This window comes from Oncorhynchus tshawytscha, linkage group LG29, assembly GCF_018296145.1.
Source record: "Oncorhynchus tshawytscha isolate Ot180627B linkage group LG29, Otsh_v2.0, whole genome shotgun sequence".
NCBI lineage: Eukaryota > Metazoa > Chordata > Actinopteri > Salmoniformes > Salmonidae > Oncorhynchus > Oncorhynchus tshawytscha.
The window spans coordinates 3838226-3862315 of record NC_056457.1 but is presented as its reverse complement, the minus strand read 5'-3'; the positions used below and the strand labels follow the sequence as shown (position 1 = coordinate 3862315).

At 42.3% G+C, this 24090-nt stretch overlaps 1 protein-coding gene across 1 annotated transcript in view; it reads left to right on the top strand.

Annotated features, from left to right (window-relative positions):
- The first annotated feature begins 8049 nt into the window (after positions 1-8049).
- Positions 8050-24090, top strand: part of LOC112228032 (cadherin-18-like) — a 234694-nt gene continuing 218653 nt past the window's right edge. Inside the window, exon 1 of the mRNA XM_024393153.2 lies at positions 8050-8183. The gene's annotated coding sequence lies outside the window, so the exon portion shown is untranslated. The remainder of the gene's footprint in view (positions 8184-24090) is intronic.

Below are 24090 nucleotides of genomic sequence, written 5' to 3'. Positions count from 1 at the left end.
CTATATATTGTACTAATTTTGACCAGAGCTCGTCAGACTATACATTTGGAACAAAGCCTAAGATGGCGCCGGAGCGGAAAGCAGATGTTTTATGTGCCCCCAACTGATTGTGTTTTTTTGTTTGTTTATTTACGTTGTTTGTAACTTATTTTTTACAAATTTTGTGCATAATGTTGCCGCTACTGTCTCTCATGACCAAAATGACTCCTAGACAACAGGACTGCGATTACTCACCACGGACTAGCAGAATCTTTTTTCTTGTTTAACGACTCTAATGAGCCTGAGGCGGAGGATATATGGCTCCCTCGGGAACAGGCCCCGACCCCCGTGGTCTACGTGAAGAGGAGGCAGAGAAAGAGAGGCCATGGAGAGCGGGCTGCCTTCTGAGAAGTTGGAGGTGTTCGAATAAAGCCCCACTTCCCTCAATTCTTTTAGCAAACATGCAATCCTTGGATAATAACATTGACAAGTTTCGGGGAAGATTAAACTACCAACGGGACATTAAAAACTGGAATATCTTATGCTTTACGGAGTCGTGGCTGATAGATGACAATATCAACATACAGTTGGCTGGTTATACGATGTACCAGCAGGATAGAACAGTGGTGTCTGGTAAGTCAAGGGGCGGCGGACTATGTATTTTTGTAAATAACAGCTGGTGCACTATATCTAAGAAAGTCTCAAGCTATTGCTCGCCTTGAGTATATCAAGCTGTAGACCACACTACCTGCCGAGAGAGTTCTCAAATGTATTCTTCGTAGCTGTTTACGTACCACCTCAGTCAGAGGTTGGCACTAAAGATAGCATTTGAAGGAGCTGTATTCCGCCATAAGCAAACAAGAAAACCCAGAGGCGGTACTCCTTATAGCTGGGGACTTTAATGCAAGGAATCTTAAATCAGTTTTACCACATTTCTATCATCATATTAAATGTGCAACAAGAGGGAAAATAACTCTAGACCACCTATACTCTACACACAGAGACACATACAAAGCTCTCCCTCACCCTCAATTTGGCAAATCTGACCATAATTCTATCCTCCTGATTCCGGCTTACAAGCAAAAATGAAAACAGGAAGCACCAGTGACTAGATCAATAAAAAAGTGGTCAGATGAAGCAGATGCTAAGCTACAGGACTGTTTTGCGAGTACAGACTGGAAAATGTTCCGGGATTCCTCCAATGGCATTGTGGAGTACACCACGTCTGTCATTGGCTTCATCAATAAGTGTATCGATGACGTCGTCCCCACAGTGACCGTACATACATACCCCAACCAGAAGACATGGATTACAAGCAGCATCCGCTTTTAGCTAAAGGGTATAGCTGCCGCTTTCAAGGAGCGGTACTCATAAGAAATCCCGCTATCACCTCCGACGAACCATCAAACAGGCAAAACGTCAATAGAGGGCTAAGATCGAGTCATACTACACCTGCTCTGACGCTCGTTGGATATGGCAGGGCTTGCAAACCATTACAGACTACAAAGGTAAGCACAGCCAAGAGCTGCCCAGTGACACGAGACTACCAGACAAGCCAAACTTCTTCCATTTAAGAATGATATTGGCCACTGTGTTCTTTGGTACCCTTCGCCAGATCTGTGTCTCGACACAATCCTGTCTCGGAGCTCTACGGACAATTCCTTCGACCTCATATCTTGGCTTTTGCTCTGACATGCACTGTCAAATGTGGGATCTTATATAGACACGTGCGCATTTCTGAATTTACCAAAGGTGGACTCCAATGAAGTTGTAGAATCAATGGAAACAGGATGGCAAACTCCAAGTGGGAGTGAAAAACATTAATTTAATTCATTGTAGAATAAGGCTGTATCATAACAAAATGTGTAAAAAGTGAAGGGGTGTGAATGCTTTACGAATGGATTGTATAATGTTGCATCATCACCATACATAGACACACATGCTTTAATCAGTGCCAGTGGCAGGCCATCAGTAAAAAATGTAGTAAGTGGCCTGGACAGCTGCCCTGGGGTATGTCTGACTCTACCTTCATTATGTTGGAGAGGCTTCCATTAATGAACAGCCTCTCTGTTCTGTTAGACAGGTAACTCTCAAACCATGATATAGCAGAGGACGTAACATACGTCCTCTGCTATTTCCGGCACCGACAGAGATGGCCATCTCGCTTCGCGTTCCTAGGAAACTATGCAGTATATTTTTTTTAAGTGTTATTTCTTACATTGGTACCCCAGGTAATCTTAGGTTTCATTACATACAGTCGGGAAGAACTACTGAATATAAGTGCAACGTCAACTCACCATCAGTACGACCAGGAATATGACTTTCCCGAAGCGGATCCTGTGTTCTGCCTTCCACCCAGGACAACGGAATGGATCCCAGCCTGCGACCCAAAACAACGACGTCGTAAAAGAGGGAAACGAAGTGGTCTTCTGGTCAGGCTCCGGAGATGGGCACATCGCGCACCACTCCCGAGCATACTACTCGCCAATGTCCAGTCTCTTGACAACAAGGTTGATGAAATCCGAGCAAGGGTAGCATTCCAGAGGGACATCAGAGACTGTAACGTTCTTTGCTTCACGGAAACATGGCTCACTTGAGAGATGCTCACGGAATCGGTGCAGCCAGCTGGTTTCTTCACGCATCGCACCGACAGAAACAAACATCTTTCTGGTAAGAAGAGGGGCGGGGGCGTATGCCTTATGATTAACGAGACTTGGTGTGATCACAACAACATACAGGAACTCAAGTCCTTCTGTTCACCTGATTTAGAATTCCTCACAATCAAATGTCGACCGCATTATCTACCAAGGGAATTCTCTTCGATTATATTCACAGCCGTATATATTCCCCCCCCAAGCAGACACATCGATGGCACTGAACAAACTTTATTTGACTCTTTGCAAACTGGAAACCACATATCCTGAGGCTGCATTCATTGTACCTGGGGATTTTAACAAGGCTAATCTGAAAACATGACTCCCTAAATTGTATCAGCATATCAATTGCGCAACCAGGGCTGGTAAAACCTTGGATCATTCCTATTCTAACTTCCGCGACGCATATAATGCCCTCCCCCTCCCTCCTTTCGGAAAAGCTGACAACGACTCCATTTTGTTGCTCCCTGCCTACAGACAGAAACTAAAACAAGAAGCTCCCGCACTCAGGTCTGTTCAATGCTGGTCCGACTAATCTGATTCCACGCTTCAAAACTGCTTTGATCACGTAGATTGGGATATGTTCCGCATTGCATCCAACAACAACATTGAGGAATACGCTGATTTGGTGAGCGAGTTCATTAGAAAGGGCATTGACAATGTCGTTCCCATAGCAACGATTAAAACATTCCCAAACCAGAAACCGTGGATTGATGGCAGCATTCGCATGAAACTGAAAGCGCGAACCACTGCTTTTAACCAGGGAAAGGTGACTGGAAACATGACCAAATACAAACAGTGTAGCTATTCCCTCCGCAAGGCAATCAAACAAGCTAAGTGTCAGTATAGAGACAAAGTAGAGTCACAATTAAACGGCTCAGACACAAGAGGTATGTGGCAGGGTCTACAGTCAATCACGGATTACAAAAAGAAAACCAGCCCCGTCACGGACCCGGATGTCTTGCTCCCAGGAAGACTAAATAACTTTTTTGCCCGCTTTGAGGACAATACAGTGCCACTGACACAGCCTGCAACCAAAACCTGCGGACTCTCCTTCACTGCAGCCGACGTGAGTAAAACATTTAAACGTTTTAACCCTCACAAAGCTGCAGGCCCAGACGGCATCCCCAGCCGGATCCTCAGAGCATGCGCAGACCAGCTGGCTGGTGTGTTTACGGACATTTTTAATCAATCCTTATCCCAGTCTGCTATTCCCACATGCTTCAAGAGGGCCACCATTGTCCCTGTTCCCAAGAAAGCTAAGGTAACTGAGCTAAACGACTACCGCCCCGTAGCACTCACTTCCGTCATCATGAAGTGCTTTGAGAGACTAGTCAAGGACCATATCACCTCCACCCTACCTGACACCCTAGACCCACTCCAATTTGCTCACCGTCCAAATAGGTCCACAGACGATGCAATCTCAACCACACTGCACACTGCCCATCTGGACAAGAGGAATACCTATGTGAGAATGCTGTTCACCGACTACACCTCAGGGTTTAACACCATAGTACCCTCCAAACTCGTCATCAAGCTCGAGACCCTGGGTCTGGACCCCACCCTGTGCAACTGGGTACTGGACTTCCTGACGGGGCGCCCCCAGGTGGGAGGTTAGGTAACAACATCTCCACCCTGCTGATCCTCAACACTGGGGCCCCACAAGGGTGCGTTCTGAGCCCTCTCCTGTACTCCCTGTTCACCCACGACTGCGTGGCCATGCATGCCTCCAACTCAATCATCAAGTTTGCGGACGACACTACAGTGGTAGGCTTGATTACCAACAACGATGAGACGGCCTACAGGGAGGAGGTGAGGGCCCTCGGAGTGTGGTGTCAGGAAAATAACCTCACACTCAACGTCAATAAAACAAAGGAGATGATTGTGGACTTTAGGAAACAGCAGAGGGAGCACCCCCCTATCCACATCGATGGGACAGTAGTGGAGAGGGTAGCAAGTTTTAAGTTCCTCGGCGTACACATCACTGACAAACTGAATTGGTCCACCCACACAGACAGCGTCGTGAAGAAGGCGCAGCAGTGCCTCTTTAACCTCAGGAGGCTGAAGAAATTTGGCTTGTCACCAAAAGCACTCACAAACTACTATAGATGCACAATCGAGAGCATCCTGTCACATCCTGCCAATGATGACCATAGAGTTTGAAAAGTCAAAAGGAGAGTGTTTCTATGTGTTTCTATGTTAAGTATGGTTATTGTCAGCCACTATATGACAGGTTAATTCATTAATGTTAAAGTTTGATGCCCTCTGGTAGCATTTTCTAAGCAACACATACATTGTAAGCTACCTTCATTAGATACGTTTCAATTTCAAAACTTTAGTCCTACAGAACCGTGGGATTCTGATTCAGGTTACTACTACAGAGCCAGAGCAAGAGAAGGTAAAGAAAGGTTTTGGTTCCCAATAATATGTCTGACTGAAAATTAAGTGAGTGGTGGCCTCAACCCCTTGGAGCTCGGGTCTTTTTTTTCAACATTTTGTTAAAAATCGCGCAGATTTTCAACGTCCTGCTACTCATGCCAGGAATATAGCACATGCATGTGATTAGTATTGTTGGATAGAAAACACTCTGACGTTTATAGAACTAGTTAAATCATGTCTGGGGCTATAACAGAGCGTGAGGGGCAAGCCCAAGGAAAACTGTTCACAAAAAAAAAAAATTATATCCTTCCGCCAGTTGCCTGTATTGTCAATGGGAAGGGAAAATAGATAGCGATGAGGTTGCAATGCCTACAGCTTCCACATGATGTCGCCAGTACTGTCATGTGCATTGATTTTAATCTTTGGTCAGATGAGAAATAGACCCTGCCTGTCATCAAGTACACATCTTGAACTTTTGAGAGAGAGAAAACGGAGCTTCATTTCAAGAACTGCTGCTATTGAATACAGATCGCCCCGTGATCAATTTGATCGATTATTAACGTGTACTAATACCTAAAGTAGGCTTATAAAAGTAGTTTGAAGTGTTTTGTTGAAGTTTATTTGCAACTTTTTTAATTTAAAAAAATTACGTAGCGTTTTGTAAAGCTGCTTTTTCCTGGATCTGACTCGCTTCATAAATGGACATTTTGGGCATACATGGACGGATTTAATCGAAAAAAAGACCCAATTGTGATGTTTATGGGACATATAGGAGTGCCAACAAAGAATCTCGTCAAAGGTAATGAATGTTTTATAGTTTATTCCTGCGTTTTGTGTAGCGCCGGCTACGCTAATTCCTTTGTTTTCCTTTGTCTTTTTCCGGTATTTCGGGGGGGTGCATGCTATCAGATAATAGCTTCTCATGCTTTCGCCGAAAAGCATTTTAAAAATCTGACATGTTGGCTTGATTCACAACGAGTGTAGCTTTAATTGAGTACCCTGCATGTGTGTTTTAATGAAAGTTTGAGTTTTAGCGAGTACTATTAGCATTTGGCGTTGCGCATTTCCATTTCCTGTAGGCTATGTGAGATGCAGACATCTCACCTTGCCCTAACAGGTTTTAAGCTCCGCGGACCTGGTATCTGGCCCAAACCAACCGCTCAGAGTTTATTTCACAGATATAAATGTTTGTATTTTGGGAATGTAATCATACAGTATTTATCTCCCATCTGGCATGGGGACCGTAGAGGAGACTGCAGAGGATTCTGGTCAGAAGAGTAATTTCCTGCAAAAAGGCGAAAATGTGTAAATAGTATGTCACACCCTGACTATAGTTTGCTTTGTATGTTTCTATGTTTTGGTTGGTCAGGGTGTGATCTGAGTGGGCATTCTATGTTGGATGTCTTGTTTGTCTATTTCTATGTCTGGCCTGATATGGTTCTCAATCAGAGGCAGGTGTTAGTCATTGTCTCTGATTGGGAACCATATTTAGGTAGCCTGGGTTTCACTGTGTGTTTGTGGGTGATTGTTCTTGTCTCTGTGTTTGCACCAGATAGGACTGTTTAGGTTTCCACACATTTATTGTTTTGTTAGTTTATTCATGTATTGAGTCTTTATTAAAGAAACATGAATAACCACCACGCTGCATTTTTTTTCACCACAAGAAGACAGTTACATAGTACACAAAGAACACTTTGCTGACCCTATGTGAACACACACTCTCAGGGATATAGGGGGCCATTATTATGGGAACATTGGCATCTAGCACCCTTTTTTTATCTGTTATTTTATCTCAAATTATTTGAGTTGAGTCACATTTCACCTTCATCTAATACTGTCTATGACTGCATTCAAATGGCACCCTATTCCCTACATCTGCAAAAGGGTGCCATTTGGGACGCTAAAGGTAAGCACAATGGGCAGGCAGGCTGCATAGATGTGAGAGACTAGTAGATTGTATTTGCATTGTTACACAGTTTTTCACACTCAACAGTTTCCCGTGTGTATCAAGAATGGTTCACCACCTAAAAGGACAACCAGCCAAATTTACACAACTTTGGGAAGTGTAGAGTCCCACAGTGGAGGTGTCATAATACCCATAAGACCTAGCATTCAAAAAACTCTTAAAATAAGGGCTTGGTTTTGTGTAGGTTTGCCCTGGCGTGATGTTTTGATAACCATGTAAATCTCTCTTGGACATGGTGACTTTTATCAACATATTCGGCTCTATTTACTCTAAGATTGGAAAATGCTAATTAGCATTAAAGTAGACATCATGCAAAAGGTTGTATGGGTTTGGGATACTGTGGTACTCTATTGGAGTCAACATGGGCCAGCCCCGGTGGAGTCAAGATGGTCCATGCCCCGGTGATTGAAGCTGTTCTGAGGGCAAAAGGGGTGGGTGCAACTCAATATTAGGAAGGTGTTCCTAATGTTTTGTATTCTTAGAGTATGTCTAATTGCTGTACACTGGATGAGAGCCGTAGGATGTCAAAGTGTGAGTGTTCTCAAACCTCAAATTGAATTGCAAAGTGACTTATCAATGTTCAAATTAGAGAAGTACTACAGTATGTGTCATCAGTTTGTTCATTATTGACTTTCCTGGTTAAGTAAGGGTTGTATGAGTAAGTATTTATTGTTTAACTAATTATAAGAAATACGTGTGCATTGTTCTGATTGTACAAAATCTCAATTTGCCACCATCAAAGCCAGAGGTTCTGGCTTGCTCCTAAACTAAGACGCTGATCATGTCTTTTTCCATGTCAACCCAACTTGTATTATATCCGGTTATCCGTCTCATAAGTAACCACAGCGTCTTATACCACAAAGTGGTGCTTAGATTGCCGCCACTTGTCCTTGGAGATTAAAGTGAAAAGTAGTGGCAAGCAGTACAAATGGTCTCTATTGAACAGATGTGTTGGAAATCGTTTAAACCTAGGCAATCCGTTTATGTGATTTATTTCCCTAAGATGATAAGGAGGGATTAGTCAGAGAATTAACAGCATGTTCTCTTGTTGCATTTCTGCTCAGACGACAAGTCACATCTGACCACCATGCGCATGATTTATCATCACATATACAAGAACATCGGACTCCAAAGTCAACACTGTCTGGCTGCTTTCCTGTCCCTGCCTTGAATGAGAATATTTCCACAGTATAGCGCTTAATGAGGTAAGAGATTAAGATGTCGCCCTCAAATCGCTAAGGCTCAATTAGCACGATGGATTCAAAATTACTTTTAGTTTACCAAAACGTTTGGATAGACTGTTATGAAGTGCTTTTTGATTTAGCTAAAAATTAAAAATCTAACTTGGGAGGTTATGGCCAGTTTTTTTACAGGGTGAAACCATTAACTGTTTTAATCTGGCAAATGCATAAATGTGTCATGCAGTAAACAGGATGGTAGCTAGTGCTGGTGGCTTGACCAGGTTTGTTAATTTATATTATGAATGTTAATTCTGAATGTTGTTACTGGAGTAATTACAGCCTTACACAGGTATATGAGAAAATTAATGTAAAGTGTTACTGGAGTGATACTAACATTTTGTTAATGTTATAATAGATTAAGGACAAAATGCCCTGTCCTCACTTATCCTTTCATTCCAAAGGGGTCCAACCTAACCTGGCTCTAATAGGGGTAGCTGTGGAGGACAGGTCAATATGGTCTGCATGAGATGTGGCCAACGGGGGAAAGGATTTATTTGAGTGGTTATATTAAGGCTGCCTCCCAAATGGCACCCGATTCCATTCATAGTGCACTACTTTAGACCAGAACCCTATGGGCCCCGGTAAAATGTGCTGCACAAAATAGGGAATAGGGTGCCATTTGGGATGCAACGCTAACCTGGGAGATAAAGGACCTCCACCTCCTCAGGTTACCTTTTCTGTGACGCTGAGGCACAATACTCCCCCCTCCTGATTTCACAGCTAAGATATTTCACTTACTAGCACTTGACACTCCCACTGCATCCCAAATGGTACACTATCCCCTTTATATTGCACTACTTTTGACCAGTGCCATTTTGCATTATAACGGGAATAGTGTGCCATTTGGGAGGCAACCTTCGAAGACTCTGGAGAGGCCACACAAATTTAAAACCCAGAGTGCCTGGTATATGGATGTTGCCTGAGTCAAAGCCTAAAGGGTAACGATAACTGCTGAACTCTGTGATCCTGTGGAGAAATTGTGTTTTCTTAGAGGTGTGGCTGGCGCCTGACCCCTTGCTTTCCAATAATCAATGTTTTATGAGATTACTGAGACATCATGTTTGCCATGCAGGTGTCCTCCAGATCTATAGTGCCAGCATTTGACCCCATAAACTGTAGCATTGATTAAACATTATGAAATGTTTATAGCCTTTGTGAGTGAGGCACTTATTTTCAGATGTATTTTTCAGAGAAAGAGAGTACTGTATTTGCGAGTTGAAATTGAGGCCAAACTATCCACTTGTTACAATTGGACCAAGTAGAACTGTTCTGAGTTGACCTACAAACGGTTCTTGACCGGTAATAAGCTGAAGGGCTTATCTGTAGATATTCCCTCAGTCTTAAATTGCGTCCCAGACGTCACACTATTCCCTTTATAGTGCACTACTTTTGATCAGTGCCCTTTAGGCCCTGATCAAAAGTAGAGCACTATTTAGGGAATAAGGTGCCATTTGAGATGCAGCCAATAGGCCTATTGTACGGTGTCTGCTGTCAGCTGTATTTAGAAACAATGACTGACAGGCCTGACCTCTGGGACAGTGAGACACACAAACTGGATTACCTGCTGATATCCTGTACTGTACCTCACGACTCTCTTATCCCTGCTCTGTCTCTCCAAGATTATACTACTCAAGAAACCAACCACATGCAAAGCAGAACAAGAGAATAAGATATTCATACTGCTAAAAAAAACTTCAGGAGACCCTATTATTCCTAAACAGCATGATACATATCTTGTTGTTAAATAGCTACAGAGCTACAGTATAAGGCTTTGAAGTATTCATTAAGTTATTTCCATCTTTTTCCAAACATTGCCTCTGTTGCTACCGGAAAATAAACAGATCCAGGACATGTCAATTTTAGCTTTAAACGTTAGCTGCTGTAGAACCCAGAGCCATTTCCTTTCTAAAACTACTTGTTATGGTGGAGGGTAGGAGAACATAATGAACGCCACCAGAATAGGAACACTGGGTGTGGGAGAGAGAACTGAAGCAGAGGCCCACATACTGATAGAGGACCTCTGAACATTAGTGATCCGTCTCACCTCACAGTGGGAGAGCGCCTTATCTCACTCCTAGATTATGGTGCTAGCTTCCTCTGAAAATAAAACATATATTTTTTTCTGTGTGCGTTGGGGTGTGTTTGTGTCTGTGTACATAACTGAAGTAAACGTGAAACATGCGAAGAGAAGAGAAAAGTCTTCAGGCAACTGTAGCCAATGTCACTGAGTCCATGGCCTTGCAAGTATAGTGTTGCCTCAGCCACACTTCAGTCTATAAAATAAGCTTTGACATTATAAAGCACATAGAAGAAAACCCATAAAAGTGTCAGAGACTCCAGTCACCCAAGTCATAGACTGTTTTCTCTGTTACCCCACGGCAAGTGGTACCAGAGCCCCAAATCCAGGACCAGAAGGTTCCTTAACAGATTCTACCCCCAAGCCATAAGACTGCTGAACAATTAATCAAATGGCCACCGGAGTATTACATTGACCCCTCCCTCCATTTGTTTGTACACTGCTGCTACTCGCTGTTTATTATCTATGCATAGTCACTTCACCCCTACCTACAGGTGCAAATTACCGCAACTAATCTGTACCCCCGCACACTGCCAACTGCCGTGTTGGTTAATGGCTTGTAAGTAAGCATTTCACGGTAAGGTCTACACTTGTTGCATTCAAATAAATAAATAAAGTTTGATTTCATTTGGTATTTTGCAGAATTACAGACCGGAATGTTGTTGATGTTATACATTTTCATTCACACATAAACAATCATAACAAAGATGTTTAACATACATCTATTTAATTGTGTGATCAAGTGCAGAAAAATATACCTACTTCTGATGAATAGATTATCTCTGAATACAGCGTACTAAGTGGTTATATTATGTTTGCCTGTTGTGCAAAATTAGTCATTCATTGTCATTTAACCCTTATGTGGTGTTCATGTTTTTGTTATTCACCCAATGTTCGCGGGTCTGATGGACCCACAACATTATTGGGTTTTTAAACAGCCATAACAATTTACGTAAAAATACTTAATCACAACCGGATGTGATTAGGAGTCCCATAGGGCGGTGCACAATTGGCCCAGCATAGTTCGGGTTTGGGTTTGGCCAGGGTAGGCCATCATTGTAAATAAGAATTTGAAGGTAAAAAAAAGGTAAAGGTGAAGGTAAAAAAAAATATATATACAGTATATAATAACATGGAATAAATCATGTTTATCTTGAACAAATATAAATGAAACAATGTTTTCATCACTGTTGATGTTTATTGCTTTGAACTGAACAAATTTGAAGGACAAATTTTACCTACAGTATTTTATGGAAATGATAAATGAGCCCCATTGAAAAGAAATGAAGGCCGGTCTACAAAACACATGAGGGACATGAGTTTTACTGTGTGCGTGTTGCAAATGTATTTCTTGCACTTAATGTATGTGCACTGTGTCTTCTTGTTCATCACAACACTTCTTCTTGTTGCTACCGGCTGCAATCTAGAATGATGGAGAAAAAAAATTCACTAACATCTCATTCACTCACATATATATGTAACAGTAAACTTTAGACCGTCCCCTCGCCCATACGCGGGCGCGAACCAGGGACCCTCTGCACACATCAACAACAGTCACCCACGAAGCACCGTTACCCATTGCTCCACAAAAGCCACGGCCCTTGCAGAGCAAGGGGAACTACTACTTCAATGTCTCAGAGCAAGTGACGTCACCGATTGTAACGCTATTAAGCGCGCACCACCTCTAACTAAGCTAGCTGTTTCACATCCGTTACATATAGTTACAGCTGGCCAAGGAATGAGAGTCAGACCCACACACATGCAACAACATCACTCAGACTTACTTCCGGTTTGGAGTTGTTGGTTCTGTGGATCAGGCAGATGGGGAACCAGCATCCTCCTCCTGAATCCTCCTCATGATGGCTGCAGAAGCTTGGGTCCTTGGGATATTTTGGCTCCTCTAGATTTGAGGTCTTACCAATGCCTTGCCCAACTCCTCGAGAAAGAGCCCTCCCCTAGAGCTTCCCTCTGTTCCAATCTGGGTTCAACGCCACCCAGATGACAAACACGTTTTGTACACCAAGATGTCAAAGATGTTGAAGAATATCGCAAGTGGCCAGCATAGGGTTCTTCTTTTGCAGCTGTAGCCAGTCACCAGCTTGTCTAAATTGTTCACCCCTCCTTTTCTGGCATTGTAATCCAATATGATTTCTGTTTTTTCACAGCTTCTCCAATCCCTATGCAGCGTACTCAAGAGTACCACATTTTTGCCTTTCTTTGGCACTTAGGACACTCGGAACGTGACGGCTGGGAACATAAACTTATAGGAATTGATAGGCCTGTTCCATGTATTCAACAGCTGAGTTGGGAGCTCTGGCTTGTTTTTTTGTACTGTTCCTACCATCGTCCGCTTCCTTTTGAGGAACTCCTGTCCCAGCTTGTGCAAAGTAAAAAAGTTATTGCATGTGATGTTGTGGCCCACGGAGTCCCTGTGTCACGTCCAGGACAATCCGCATCCCTTGGATCTTCTCAGGCGCTCCTCCATCTGGCTTCTCCGTATACACTTGACATTTCAACCCATATGATGAAGCAGCATCACAGGCAGCCCAGATCTTGATTCCATATATTGCGGGTTTAGATGGTAGGAACTTCCTGAAGGGGCAGCGGCCCCTAAATGGCATAAGCTGTTCATCAACAGAAATTCTGGGCCCATGGTTGTAAAATAAGGCGGTCCACCCACTTGTCCCACACTGACCTGATTACAGCTAGCATGTCTCTCTGCCGCCAAGCTGGTCTGGTGTATTGGTTATCAAAGCAGGTAATCCTGGAAATAATGTGGGATTTTCCCAGAGACATTGTTGCACAGAAAAGTTGTCTGACAGTTTCTGCATCCCACAGGGATTCTGTGTATTCCCCCATTGGATCTGAAAACACCAGCAAGGATAAGAACCCAAAAGAATGCATGTAAATGAGTTTGGTCCATCTTCCATCTTTCTCCAAAAACACACCTTCCAAATTATGGTATTCCAGAATGATTTTCTGGATGGTGTCTGTGATGTATAGTTTAAAAGAAGACTTTATGTCCATCTGCATTGGTCCCGGTTACATCCTTATCACATTGGCATCCATGCAGGGTGGCTCACTACTTGGGCATGAAGACCATTCAATTTCACCACTTGTTGACATCCATATTTCTCCTCCTAGAGGCTGGTGATGAGCTGGTTGCTGATGGTCAATCTTATCCTCTTCTTCCAATTCACTGGAAGATGATGATCCTCATATTTGGAAAAGTCGATGGCTCTCCATCCACACAAGCTTCTCTCTCTCTGCAAATTCAAAATTCTAAAGCCCTCTGAGCAGAGAATATTTTTGCCATGCTGATTGATTGTGGTAAGGAGCCACACATACAAAGCTATGTACTATAAATGTGCAGGGGGGTGCACGGTGTGCACTCAATAAAATGTGTTATTTTACATGTTCTTCACAGAAAATGAGCCAAGAGCAATGTCTCAGGATGAAAAAATAATTAATTATATGATTTTTCTTTTAGTAAACATAAAAATGGGTCTCACAGACCCGAACACCACACAAGGGTTAAGTACTTTCTCCACAAAGCAGAAATCTCAAGGGTTCCTTTTCAATCTCTGCAATAGATGTAAAAGGGCAGCACTCCAAGATTGCACATCTATTAGAGGTCAACACTGCTAGCTAAGCGTAAACAATGATTACAAAAGATTAAGAGACGGTAGATATTCAGATTCCCGAGTGTTTAATAGTCACATGTATAGGGTGGAGGGGGAGCAGGTAGCTGACTAATGGTAGCAATTGGCCAGTCTTTCAGTGTTGCCATGATGCCCCTGTACTGGGCATCTTAGTGATTGAAGCGGGGTGAACAAGGCATGGCTTGGGTTGCTGGGGTCCCTGATAATCTTCTGGCCTTCCTGAGACACATGGTGTTGTAGATGTCCTTTAGGGCAGGCAGTATGCATCCAATGGTGTGTTTGGCTGCATGTATCACCCTCTGAAGAGCCTTGTGGTCCGCAGCGGTGGAGTTGCTGTACCAGACTGTGATGCAGCCAGACAGTATGCTCTCGATGGCTCTCCTGTAGAAGACTGTGAGTGCCCTTGGGGACAGGTCAAATTTCTTCAGCTTCCTGAGGTTGAAAAGTCGCTGTTGTGCCTTCTTCACTATGGTGTCTGTGTGGTTAGACCATTTCAGCATCTCTGAGATGCGTACGCAGAAGAATTTGAAGTTGGTGACCATCTCCAAGGAGGCTTCATTGATGAGGATGGGTGCATGGCCAGCCTGGTTCCTCCTGAAGTCCACAATCAGATCTTTTGTTTTCCTAACTTTGAGGGAGACGTTGTTTACGTGGGACCATGCCGTCAGAGTTCCTTACTCCTCCCTGTAGGCTGTCTTGTCATTGTTGATGATCTGTCGTGTCATTAGCAAACTTGATGATGTAGTTGGAACTGCATGAGGCCACACAGTCGTGGGTATAAAGGGAATACAGGAGGGTACTGAGGACGCACCCTTGTGTTGTCCCCGTGTTGAGGATCAGTGTCGAGGAGGTCATGTTGCCTATCGTCACCACCTGGGGATGGCCCGTCAAGAAGTCCAGCACCCAGTTGAGTAGGGAGGAGTTCAGACCTAGGGCCGTGAGCTTTGTAATGAGCTTATAGGGAACTATGGTATTGAAGGCGGGGGTCCTGTGTGTGCTTGAGAGAGAGTGAGTAAAAGAGAGAGAGGATTCTGACCAGATGCATTACCGCCTGGTATGGCAACTGCTCTGCATCTATAAATTAGGGGGGTACTGCGTACGGAGGGTACTGCGTACAGCCCAGTACTTCACTGGGGCCAAGTTTCCTGACATCCAGGACCTACAGTGCATTGAAAAAATATTAATCTCCCTTACAACCTGTAATTTAAATAGATTTTTATTTGGTATTTCATGTAACGGACATACACAAAATAGTCCAAATTGATGAAGTGAAATTGATGAAGTGAAAAAAATAACATGTTTCAAAAAATGTAAAACGGAAAACTGGTGTGTGCATATGTATTCACCCCCTTTGCTATGAAGCCCCTAAATAAGATCTGGTGCAACCAATTACCTTCAGAAGTCACATAAATAGTTAAATAAAGTCCACCTGTGTGCAATCTAAGTGTCACGTGATCTGTCACATGATCTCAGTACATATACCTCTGTTCTGAAAGGCTCCAGAGTCTGCAACACCACTAAGCAAGTGGCACCATGTCAGGGACAAAGTTGTGGAGATGTACAGATCAGGGTTGGGTTATAAAAAAATATCAGAAACTTTGAACATCCCACGGAGCACCATTAAATCCATTATTAAAAAAATTTAAAGAATATGGCACCATGACAGATCTGTCAAGAGAGGGCCGCCCACCAAAACTCACAGACCAGGCAAGGAGGGCATTAATCAGAGAGGCAACAAAGAGACCAAAGATAACCCTGAAGGGAGCTGCAAAGCTCCACAATGGAGATTGGAGTATCTGTCCATAGGACCACTTTAAGCCGTACACTCCACAAAGCTGGGCTTTACGGAAGAGTGGCCAGAAAAAAGCCATTGCTTAAAGAAAAAAAAGCAAACACGACTGGTAGTCACCAAAAGGCATGTCAGAGACTCCCCAAACATATGGAAGAAGGTACTCTGGTCAGATGAGACTAAGATTGAGCTTTTTGGCCATCAAGGAAATTGATACGTCTGGTGCAAGCTCATCACCCCGAGAACCGCATCCCCAAAGTGAAGAATGGTGATGGCAGCATCATGTTGTGGGGATGTTTTTCATCGGCAGGGACTAGGAAACTGGTCAGATTTGAAGGAATGATGGATGGCGCTAAATACAGGGAAATTCTTGAGGGAAACCTGTTTCCGTCTTCCAGAGATTTGAGACTGGGACGGAGGTTCACCTTCCAGCAGGATAATGACCCTAAGCATATTACTAAAGCAACACTCAAGTGTTTTAAGGGGAAACATTTAAATGTCTTGGAATGGCCTAGTCAAAGCCCAGACCTCAATCCAATTGAGAATCTGTGGTATGACTTAAAGATTGCTGTACACCAGCGGAACCCATCCAACTTGTAGGAGCTGGAGCAGTTTTGCCTTGAAGAATTGGCAAAACATCCCAGTGACTAGATGTGCCAAGCTTATAGAGATATATAATTGCTGCAAGAGGTGGATCAACAAGGAATTGACTTCGGGGGGGTGAATAGTTATGCACGCTCAAGTTCAGTTTTTTTGTCTTATTTCTAGTTTGTTTCACAATGATAATATTTTGCATCTTCAAAGTGGTAGGCATGCTGTGTAAATCATATGTTAGAAACCTCCCCAAAATGTATTTTATTTCCAGGTTGTAAGGCAACAAAATAGGAAAAATGCCAAGGGGGGTGAAAACATTCCCAAACCACTGTACATATGCACACATCAATTTTCTGTTTTTTATTTTTTTTAATAAAAAAAATGTAAATTAAAAATAAATTTAAATTACAGGTTGTCATGCAACAAAATAGGAAAAATACCAAGGGGGATGAATACTTTTGCAAGGCACTATAACTCTGCTTCAACAAAGTTCCTAACTAGTTGTGTCTTTGCTACAACAAATATAGAATGTGCATAACATCTCTCAGAACAGCATTTTCTATGGTGTTTAAAAGAAATTCAGTCTCACCCTTAATTTATTGTGTCTGTCCGGAATGGAGTCTCCACTCACTGATGCTCCCAGCAGGTCTGAGGCAGGTCTCTCTCTGCTCCGTTTTAGTCGGAGAGTGGGCTCCATGAGCCACATCTAACGCTGTCCTGCACGTAGGTAACCTCGATCTCCTCGGAAGCAATCAGCAAGCGGAGTTAACCGTCCCATCCTTGTCGCAAATTTGTCAGATAAATTATAAATGAAAAGAGAGACTTGATTCTTCCAACAACAGCTTTATTATAAGATTTGCAAAAATGAAGCAACAACATCACCAAGAATGGTTCAGAGTTGAAAGCTTAACAAACATAGCCTTGTCTCTGCTTTTACAGAGAAAATACAACCCCTTTCTGTATACGTGGCAGTCAGCAGATGGTGTGTAAAAGGTAATTAGTTGTCTGTGCAAAGAGGTTGATAGCCTGAGGGCTCAACTGTCTAACTGCATTCACAACAAGAAACAATATATTGTACTCCTTTCTGCAAGTTTCCATACATGTGACTTTCTGTAAATAGTAAACCCAAGGGATGTCACATGCTGCGGTTGCACCCAAACCTCTCTTGGCTGTAAGCCCAGAGTTATGACTAAGTCACACCAAGATAAATTTGTATCAGGTTTGAAAAAACACTAGCATATAACATTCTTTAAGCTGTAAACCAAAGAATAGCGGGACTTACTTTGTACTTTTCCACGACACAGTGAATGAGATTATAGTTGTGAAGTTGCATATAGTCAAGCCAGTGTTCAAGAAAACTGATCAGGACAATGTCAATGAAACCACACATTTTTTTGTACTTTATGCCATTGATGACTAATCTCTTGCTGCACTATACGTCGTATCCGATTATGTTTAGCCAACACCCTATTACTTTCACCATGATCTGTTTTCCTCTCACAGGAACACGTTCTAGAGCTTGAGCACATGCAAAACAATATGATTTTGACTTTCATTCGAGCCTTGTTTTTTGATCTGTTTATTGTGTTATGTGAATAATAGAGAATTTATGAATGACAACAACCTTTCATTGCAGTCTGATATCTTTATTTACTTTCAACAACAGCAAATAATCTTATAATCATAATTTTCAGTATCGTCACAGAGTCTATTTCGCAAAATGATGAAATAGACTTTGTGATTATACAAAAGATTATACCATGAACCTCTGCATTTCAGAGGCCTAACAGTTGACTTCTGAGGACATAGCGCCATAGTCTGCCCTGTGACATTCTGCAATGAATAGATGCAGACATGGTAGAGTACAGGATGGTCCACCATGCAAACAGGCAGTTCTGGGACCTGTCTGCATCTTCTGGTGAACTATTTAAAACAGTACAATGATATAGCAAATTAAGATGCATTATGTATTTTGATGACAAAACTAAATAGCCTACACACCTGTGGAAGTTTGATGTTTTAAGGTCCGACTCCAGCTCCAACTGACAGGATGAATACCCTGTGCTTTTTTTGCCTTCTTTTTTTAAGGGGAAGGGGGTGGGCTCAAGACAATCATATCAGCCAATCAGGGCTGTATATGTAAATATATTCAAATATGTATCCTCATGCCCACACAGTCAGACGGAAAATTTCAGTGACCCAAGGAAGCTCAAAGAAATAAATGATAAAAAATATGTTTTGGAGTTATATTCAATAAATAACACACACACTGATTTGTTAGACATATAGAGATTATAGGGGCTTTAAGAAAACACCAAATGGGAAACCTACATGTTAAAAGGTATGGCCTAAATTCTCCATACAGGATCCATCAGAGGTTCCAGATGCCATCAGACATCTAGTCTCGCATACAGCTTTTATTATGGATGATTTAATGGCCTTGCGGTTAGTGTGTGTTTGAATGTAGCGCAGGGAAAAGGGAATGCAGACACACTGTGGACACGGTAACATGTAAATGTAGGTGTAGATGCATGATGCGCCCGGAATTCCATGATCAGAAATTTAGGAACAGAATACTAACACTACATGAACTGTCAAGTTTAGACACGGCTTCAGTCGCTCAACAATGACACCAGCTACAATGAGTGGAATGTTAGCTAAACAGACCAGTACCTAGGCAACTAACTTAGTGGGATTCCACATAAAGATTCCTTTCTCGTGATGTCACAAGTCAAAGTATGTCCTACATGCTTCCTGCATCCTGCAAGATTATCCAACAGCACTATTCCTCAAGTAGCTAGAATCCATGGCAACTGTCCTTGGGAGGTTCAATCGAGTTCCTTATGTATCACTTGGCAGAGTGACATAAACAGCACCATCCTTTCCCTTAATCATGCATCTATGCTGAAAAGAATATGATAGTAACATCCTTTTTTCACCCTTTCCATTTTCCCTGAATGCATCCCAAATTGCACCCTATTAAGTATATAGTGTACTACTTTTGACCAGAGATCCATGGCCCTGGTCAAAGGTAAAGGGAATAGGGTGTCTTTTGGCACACAAGCACTGTCTACCTCAATTATCTAGATGAAACTCATCACTCTCTGGCTGTCATGTGTGATAGCCATCACTGTTGATTGGGACCAGTGGAGTTACACACACACGAACGCACATGCACACGCACACACGCGCACGTGCACACACACACACACACACACACACACACACACACACACACACACACACACACACACACACACACACACACACACACACACACACACACACACACACACACACACACACACTGTGCATAAGACAGCTCACATCTCTGTGGCTCCAAGAGTCTAGCGTTAACTCCCTGATGACTGCCAATGACCAGAAATCTCCCATATCCTAATACTATACTGTCAAACCAATCCCTACAACCCACTCTTTCAGTGAATTAATATTTCTGATTTGCTCGTAACCTGTCCATAACTAAGATTACAGCTTATTAGCTATATTTTTTAGAGCAGAAGTAATATTAAGGTTTTCAGTTGGGCTCATACCTAACTGTCTATGAACTACATCCAGATTCACTTCATTGTCCCCCCCAAAAAATTTGTTCAGAAGTGCATTCACTTGGCTATTTTGCAAATCTGAGTCGAAAAACCTTCATCCCCATTGGAAGGGAAAGAAAGAAAGAAAATACGATTTCAAAAAGGGTGAAAAACATCCTGGCTATCAGCAATAATTGTTATTTCTCAATATATTAGCTAGAGTATCTCTGATCAAGGTTAGCAAAGTATTTTTGAAGGGGAATAATGGTGTCCTGCTGAGGCAACCTTGACCCCTAGTAAAGCCTTGAGGTAGAATGTGAGTAACACTCCGAGCGTGACTGATTATTTCATATTAGAGATATTCAAGGTCAATGCAGAACTTTAATGGAACCTCTGTATGTGAATTGAAGGCTACTGGATATCAAGACTTAATCAATCATAAGCCATCAATATCAAGATTTAACCAATCGTAAAAAATGTAATGGCCTTTCAAATGTATTAATTAAATAATTATTTACATTATTTGAGTAGCAAGTGTTTCTTTTAAGGGTTTTGGACTATGTTAAATCATTCCACGTTCCATTTTAGATGGAGTAATCTAGTTCTACTAATAAATAAGAGGAAACCCATAACTAGCCTACTGATACTGTTGCACTCGCTTTGTCTAGGGGTCCTAAGCCTAGTTACAGAATCTGTAACCTAAATTAATGTGTGCATTTATGAAATCACAGTGTTAAATAAATTGGGTTAAATTTGCACAGACGCTGTTTCATCCTTTCCTATACTTAAATTGCCCTTGCCTAACGATTGTGACTGAAGTTGGGCTTACAACTAGGTTATCCTCACCAATAGGCAATAGTTCTCCTAAATAATATGAGTACAGCGACTGCAATTTGATGGCATTGCGTTAGTGTTACTACTTGTCTTTTTCGGCAGGTAGACCTCCTGTAGAACCATGTCAAGATAAAGTATCCAGGGGAAAAAAGATAAATGAAAACTGTTGAGCAAGGAAAGAATTAAGACGTTGCCACAACACGGAAGTGTGACATCATGAAGAGGGATCAGACATTACAGACAAAAGACTACAATTTACTTATATTTTAAAACATTAAAATATAGTGTGGGTGTGTATGCATCTATCAGCTGCAACTTAACTAGGTCATTCTTTGCAGCTCTTGACCATATGACTGCACAATAATCAAGATAAGATCAAACTAGAGTCTGCAGGACTTGCTTTGTGGAGTGTGGTGTCAAAAAAGCAGAGCATCTCTTTATTAACAATTTAATCAATATATTTTGACTATGACAGTTTACAATCTAACACCAAGTAATTTAGTCTCCTCAACTTGCTCAACAGCCACACCATTCATTACCAGATTCAGTTGAGGTTTAGATCTGATTTTTAACAAATACAATGCTCTTAGTTTTATAGATGTTCAGGACCAATTTATTACCAACCACGCATTCTAAAACAGACTGCAACTCCTTGTTTACGGTTACAGTGATTTCACTAGCTGTGGTTATTGACGTGTATAGCGCTGAATCATCAGCATACATGGACACTCAGGCTTTGTTTAATGCCAGTGGCAGGTCAATGGTAAAAAATAGAAAAGAGTAGAGCGTGAAGAGAGCTGCCCTGTGGTACACCACCCTTTACATGTTTAACATTAGAGAAGCTTTCATTCAAGAAAACAATATGTGTTATATTAGATAGATAGCTCTGAATCCACGATATAGAAGTTTTCTAAGAGCTGGAAGCAAGCTAATAGGTTGGCTGTTAGAACCAGTAAAGGCTTATTTAACCTTCTTGGGTAGCGAAATGACTTTGGCTTCCATCCAGACTTCCAGGACAAACACTTTCCTCTAATGTCAGATTAAAGATATGACAGATAGGAGTGGCTATAGAGTATGCTACTATCCTCAGTAGCTTTCCATCCAAGTTTGTTAATGCCAGGAGGTAAGTCATTATTGATCAATAACAACAATTGTTACACCTCTCCCACACTAACAAAAAAATGTAACTTACAATGCTTTTCTTTCATTATTTTGTTATGCATGTGTACAATGGCTCAATGTTTGTTCTTGGGATTTCCTGCCAATATTGGCCCACTTTGGCAATGAAGAAATCATTGAAATAATTGGCCACATCAAATGGTTTTGTGATAAATAAGTCATCTGATTTGATGAAAGATGGAGTTGTACTCAAAGTTTTTTCCCATCATTCTTTATATCATTGATCTTGGCTTCATAATATAGTTTCTTCTTCTGTTTGTTGAGTTTAGTCACACAGTTTCTCAATTTGTAGTAAGCCAGCCAGTCAGATGTACAGACACTCCTTTCCCCCCATTTATTTCAACCATACAGTTGTTCAGTTCCTCATTAATCCATGGAGCCTTGACCATTCTAACAGTCAGTTTCTTAACTGCTGCATGTTTATCAATAATTGGAATAAGCAATTTCATAAATTCATTAAGTGCAGCGTCTGGATGCTCCTGTATAATCACATCAAATAAGCTAATATTTTTAACATCCCATCCTCCAAATAAGTCACAGCACAAAACATTTGGGATCTCTTATACACTATTTCAGGCCCATATTTTTTTTTAACCTTTCTTGGAAATAGACACTATATTTTGATCACTGCACCCAATGGAACAAAGTTCTACAGTATTAGTAAAAATGTGATCAATGCATGAGGATTCTAACGTTCCTGTAGTGTTTGTAAACTCCCTGGTAGGTTGATTAATAACCTGAACCAGATTATAGGCACTGGTTGCAGCTTCCTCTTCAAATCAAATCAAATTTGATTTGTCACGTGCCAAATACAACAGATGTAGCCCTGAAATGCTTACTTACTTACCCTTTTTATTTTTTTCCCCTTATTTAACAAGCAAATCAGTTAAGAACACATTCTTATTTTCAATGACGGCCTAGGAACAGTGGGTTAACTGCCTTGCTCATGGGTAGAATGACAGATTTTGACCTTGTCAATTACAGAGAGTAGCATCGGCGTAGAAGGGTGGGGAGGTGGGGGGCAATGCAAATAGTCTGGGTAGCCATTTGATTAAATGCTCAGGAGTCTTATGGCTTGGGGTAGAAGCTGTTTAGAAGCCTCTTGGACCTAGACTTGGCGCTCTGGTACCGCTTGCAGTGGGGTAGCAGAACGAACAGTCTATGAGTAGGGTGGCTGGAGTCTTTGACTATTTTTAGGGCCTTCCTCTGACATCGCCTGGTATAGAGGTCCTGGATGGCATGAAGCTTGGCCCCAGTGATGTACTGGGCCGTACGCACTACCCTCTGTAGTGCCTTGCGGGCTGAGGCCGAGCAGATGCCATACCAGGCAGTGTTGCAACCCTTCAGGATGCTCTCGATGGTGCAGCTGTAAAACCTTTTGAGGATCTGAGGACCCATGGCAAATCTTTTCAGTCTCCTGAGAGGGAATAGGTTTTGTGGTGCCCTCTTCACGACTGTCTTGGTGTGATTGAACCATGTTAGTTTGTTGGTGATGTGGACGCCAAGGAACTTGAAGCTCTCAACCTGCTCAACTACAGCCCCGATGATGAGAATGAGTGTGTGCTCGGTCCTCCTTTTCCTGTAGTCCACAATCATCTCCTTTGTCTTGATCACGTTCAGGGAGAGGTTGTTGTCCATGCACCACACGATCAGGTCTCTGACCTTATCCCTATAGGCTGTCTCGTCATTGTTGGTGATCAGGCCTACCACTGCTGTGTCATCGGCAGACTTGATGATGGTTTTGGAGTCGTGCCTGGCCGTGCAGTCATGAGTGAACAGGGAGTATAGGAGGGGACTAACTAGGCACTCCTGACGGGCCTCTGTTTTGAGGATCAGCATGGCGAATGTGTTGTTACCTACCCTTACCACTTGAGGGTGGCCCGTCAGGAAGTCCAGGATCCAGTTGCAGAGGGAGGTGTTTAGTCCCAGGATCCTTAGCTTAGTGATGAGCTTTGAGGGCACTATGGTGTTGAATTGCTGAGCTGTAGTCAATGAATAGCATTCTCACGTAGGTGTTCCTTTTGTCCAGTAGTGGAAGGGCAGTGTGGAGTGCAAAAGACATTTCATCATCTGTGGATCTGCTGGCGGTATGCAAATTGGAGTGGGTCTAGGGTTTAGAGGATGATGGTGTTGATGTGAGCCATGACCAGCCTTTCAAAGCATGTCATGGCTGTAGACCTGAGTGCTACGGGTC